The sequence below is a fragment of the Lytechinus pictus genome, chromosome 8 (assembly GCF_037042905.1).
Source record: "Lytechinus pictus isolate F3 Inbred chromosome 8, Lp3.0, whole genome shotgun sequence".
NCBI lineage: Eukaryota > Metazoa > Echinodermata > Echinoidea > Temnopleuroida > Toxopneustidae > Lytechinus > Lytechinus pictus.
This window is the reverse complement of record NC_087252.1, coordinates 3478817-3483784: the sequence shown is the minus strand read 5'-3', so window position 1 is coordinate 3483784 and position 4968 is coordinate 3478817. Positions and strand designations below refer to the sequence as shown.

Sequence of the window (4968 nt, the reverse complement as noted above, 5' to 3'; positions counted from 1 at the left end):
AGTAAAATCGGCTCTCACATGGCAACGGGCAAAAACGGGCAGCTAAATTTGGTATCGTCTTAAAGCTAAGACATCAGAAAAAATGATGATGATAGAAATTAGACGGAAATCTACGGAAATCCAAACGTTTCTAATGTAAATGCAAAAAACATGGATTTTCAGCCTATTTCGAGGAATAATCATACTATAAACCTCCTGAAAGGTGTCTTTTATCTACTTTGAACCCTTTCACACACAAAAAAGAATATATCAGGATTATGTTGGAGCCATTTCAGATTCCTACATGAAAAACCTCCTGGGAAATTGTCTGTTTTTTAACTAGGTTGTCATATACGCGACATTTCGCAAAATGTCACATTTTACGATTTGAGGTTGGAAATTAACAACCTTTATGCAAATTTCGGAATGAAATATTTTGCTGAAGTATTCTTCAAAGTGTTGTCTTTCAGCTGGGCATAACAAAAAATAAAAATCTGAAATTGCCCAAAATGACTTTTGGCGCACTTTTGTTTCGCCCCGGCCAAAGACCTTATAATATATTACTAGACCGAAAGCTGCGTGCGCGTTCAGCACAAAACAAATGAGATTAGGCTCCGCCTACCGCGATCATTTGAAGACAAAAATAAGCCCTCATTGACATTCATGAGCATGAAGATATTCATAATCCGGCCTTTTCATTGGCTAAGAGCGTCATTAATACGCGATTTCCCCGATTCTTTGTCATCGATACTAGTGGTATCGTGTTACAGAATTAATTATTCATTTGACCTCATTACGTCATCTAATTTATTCATTATGAAACTTTTCTTTCCACACAAAAATGGACCTACGAACACTCCGGTGAGTACGTATAAATTGATATAACCACATTAATTCTGTGGACTATTTACACATTTCACACTGTATTTTGTGATCTTAGGTTATTTCTTTAACTAATTAGAGACTTTGCTATCATTCTTCTGTTAAAGAAAAGCAGAATTTGGTCTTTGAAATTGAAGTTAGATTGTCATCGTCGCCCGGCCCAGTGCAGCCTGTATGTTGCTTTTCAGTGGTTATGCCGCTGTGTCAACCACATGTATTTTGTACGGGCTCCTAGCCGGCTGGGCATCGAGAGAAAATCGGGCCGGGAGCCCACGATTGATTAAAACAAGAAGAATGAAGTTTCTTTTTGTACACTGTATAACGTTAGATCTAGAGGGAGATCTGCATCTATCTTCAGTAAATCGAGACTCAGTCAGGAATACTGTGAAGCGGAGTGTGGAAGAAGATATGCCTGTCATCATTGTGTCAATCCTCACTAGATTCTCGTCAGTTTCAGATATCAAATTTATTTTGCATAACTTCAAGTTCAGGCTTCTTCTGCATTTAGCCCCCACCCATTTTAATTCTTATTGTTATTTATATAGTTAATTAGACTCGGTATTACTTTAGAAATAACATGCTGCTCTGTATGTTTGTCTCACTCTTATTTTCAATAGATCAAGATCTAATGTCTGGTTAACAGAGCCTAGTCTTTCTTCTTAATTTTAATTCATCAGTTTATGTTACTTTACTTTTATCCATCGATGATTGTACGTAGATCTGGGCCTACCTAATTCAAATCTAGTCATCTAACTTATACTTTCCCAACCCTCGACACGTACCCCCAGGGCTTAGGATCTAGGTCTATAATTTTAGGCCTAGATGTAGGTCTGGGCCTACACGACTACATTTACATGTACGATACGAGTATGACTGTCGGTAACCCAGGGAGCTCCCGCCCGCGCAGCGGGAGCTCCCTGGGTTAGACTGTCGGTGGACCAAGGTCAGGACTAGACCTAGATGATAGATCTACTCTCGGTCAATAATGGCAATGAAGGTTTAGCCAGGAATAAAAGTCAGACATCAAAAATTTCTAAATCGATATACATCTAGGTAAAGTCACCGAAGGGTTAGCTTTACATTCTAGGTCTAGATAGATCGAGAGTCTATCGATAGTCTAGATCTAGACCTTATTAAGATAGGCCTACATGAATGCTGTCACGCAGCACTGATTCTGGTTGGACTAGATCTATACTTTCTTACAAATAGATCTAGACCTAGTGCATGAGATTATTAAATTATGTTGTTAAAATCAAATGAACTAAGATTCGGAATAAAAAGATGCAGATTTTTATTTATTATTTTTTTTTGGGGGGGGGCAGACATGTGAAACTTTTTTAGAGAAACCTGAAATTCAGAAAGTGAGGGCCCGAACCTACCAATATTGCCTAGGGCTGTTTTTTGCATTTTCTAAAGTAAAATTGAAGGATTTCATGCAATTCTTTTTTTTAATGAAGGTTTTCACATTTCAGCTCCCACCCAAACCCCTCCCCCTACACTGTTAGAAAATGTATTCTTAAAATAAAAGAAGTTCCTGCAGCAGAGTCTCGAGAACACCTGTAATTTTACCAGATTGCATAATCTTACATTATATCATGTAAAATTACAGGAAATTGGTATTTGGTGTATTTCCTTATTTTCCTTAAATAAAACACCATTTTCCTCTTTTTAAACAGATCTGTTCTGTAGAAAACTTCCTGTTTTATGAATTTACAGAATGATTCTGTTATTGCTTTCTGCAAAATCTTGTTTTTTTCCTGTAAAATCAGTTTTTTTAACAGTGTACATACGGCCATGAAAGAGATCACTTGACACTTATTGTTCTCTCTTTTCTTTCACAAACAGGTTGAGTTTGAAGAACAAGAAAAACAGTAGAGGTCTACCCGGTACCTATGGTTAAACATGATGATCATAAGTGCATGTATCATTTTGCAGATTCTCATCCAGGTATAAAAGTTAAACTAACCCATAAAAAATTACAGATACATTACATGCATTGAAATGAATGTTAACCATGTTTACATTAAATAAAAATAACCTGAGCCACTGCTAAGAGGTAGGATTTATACTGAATATACACTTCTTATATATACAGGCTCTCGACTCTCTCGAGTCTAAAATAGAACCAATGCCAAAAGTTATGTACCTTGGGCAAATTTATGAAATAAGGTCATGTCCTTGATCTACTATTATTTAAATGGCCTTTTTATTTCCTATTTGTTTATAAACAAAGCAATATTTATTTTTCATGTTTTATATTTGATAAAATTCATTTTATTCATTCTTTAGTGTGATATTCATATTTCATATTTGTAGATTTTCAATTTTTTTTAAATCTTATTATTTTACATTTTGTCCAATAGGATGATGCAGCTCTACAATTTCCATGGAGGTGATTGATGATGATAAACAATTGGTGAAGTAGGCCTAATAGAACAGTGATAGGACCACAAAGAGAAATACAACCTACAGCAGTTATATGAGTGAGTTAATAAGTGATTATTTTTAATAATTATGGGGGGTTTTCACAATATTTTTAGGCAACAAATAGACCTGCCTTTGAAAAAAACATTTCAATTCTGTTTTTAGGTTATAGATAGGTGTCGTTTTTATTCGCAGATCAAAATATTCTGTGCAACAAAACATATCATCTTTAATTCTGACTATTATATATAATTTATATATTAGTAGAAGTAAGATTTCCTATGTTATGTGATGAAGAAATTTATATACCGGTATGTATAGTCTTACTTTTCTTAAAACATTTATGTTTTACAAATCATGACAATTTTAATTTAAATTCATTGATTTTCTTTCTCTATTTTTTCAATCTGCAGGACTGGTGTAACAGATGTTTTCATTCAAGAAATCCAACAAATTGAAGAGTGACTTAGCTTAGGAAGCACTTGATAAAGATGGAAAAGTTTTTTTTTTTTTCAAGTCCAATTTTTTTTTTTTTAATTTTCATCACAACCCCAAATTCATGAAGTATGACATTTCCTGTCGATTTTCATTAAAACTGGTTGCAAAAGGAAAAGCTATAAACATACAAATAGGAGCGGCGAAGTGAAGTTGAAAGTGTGGGGGGGGGCACAGGGAAAATGCTGTATTATGTGAAATTTTAAAGAAGTTGCGAGAGAGCAAAATTTTGACATTTTTAAAAAGAAAAATCCAATTTTGTGATAGATTTCGACAAAATATTCAGAATGATATATTTCACCCTTTTTTTTTGGGGGGGGGGGGGGGCAAGAGTCCTTCAAGCCCCCCCTCCATATGTAGTGTACGAAACTGCTTATCTACCCCCACTCACATGAATTATTAAACTTAATGCACAAAGGATTTCCTTATTGTTTTCTTGTTTCAAAGGACACTCGTCATGGTGACCATAAAACGGGTCCTTCTCAGGTGAAAGGGGCACAGAACAAATTCTTTAGGAGCACTTTTCTTGGGTAAAAGGGGGCAGTTATTCGAGAAAGGGCACTTACAAGAAGGCGAGGGGGCACTTTTTAACACTTAAAACGGGCCCTCAGATGAAAGGGCACAGAACACGTTCGGGGGGCATTTTTTGGTAAAAATTTGCAGGGAAGAGCACTTGGTAACACCTAAAACAGGTTCTCGTCAGGTGAAAGGGACACAGTACACATTTTTCTTACATAGAATTAAAGGCACTTTTCAGTGCTTCAAAAAGTAGGGGGAACTGTGCCCCCCAGGATCGCTGCCCCTGCATACAAAAAACATTTTCGTTCGATTCAAAGTATTAACATACGCTTAAGAAAAAAAGTAAGGCTAAATCCTCTGATAATGTGATATTTTTCTGGCTATTAATAAAATTCACAACTAACCAGAAAATGCCTTCATGTCTTTCATTTGTATTCATATAGTATTTGTACAGAGCTAAAATGAAAGGGATTTGGAATTGGCAAATTCAAATGAGATGGAGATCGAGAGAGAGAAAAAGAGTGATGAGAAGGGGGTTGAAAAGAGATGAGAAAGAAATCGAGGGGCACATATGAAGAGATAATTTAGAGGGGGGGGGGGTAAGAGAGCACGAATGGTGGGAAGTAGGAACAAAGGGGTGGAAGAGAAATAAGACGAGATTTATGGAAA

General features: G+C 35.8%; 1 long non-coding RNA gene across 2 annotated transcripts; it reads left to right on the top strand.

The window, feature by feature from the left end:
* The first annotated feature begins 563 nt into the window (after nucleotides 1-563).
* On the top strand, nucleotides 564-3808 carry LOC135154848 (uncharacterized). 2 transcript variants are annotated; one of them, XR_010294271.1, is made up of 4 exons: nucleotides 564-840; nucleotides 2707-2808; nucleotides 3225-3344; nucleotides 3699-3808. It is a non-coding gene; the product is annotated as an uncharacterized LOC135154848 (long non-coding RNA). The 2 variants fall into 2 exon arrangements; XR_010294272.1 differs by having other exon boundaries at nucleotides 564-844.
* The last annotated feature ends 1160 nt before the right edge of the window (nucleotides 3809-4968 follow it).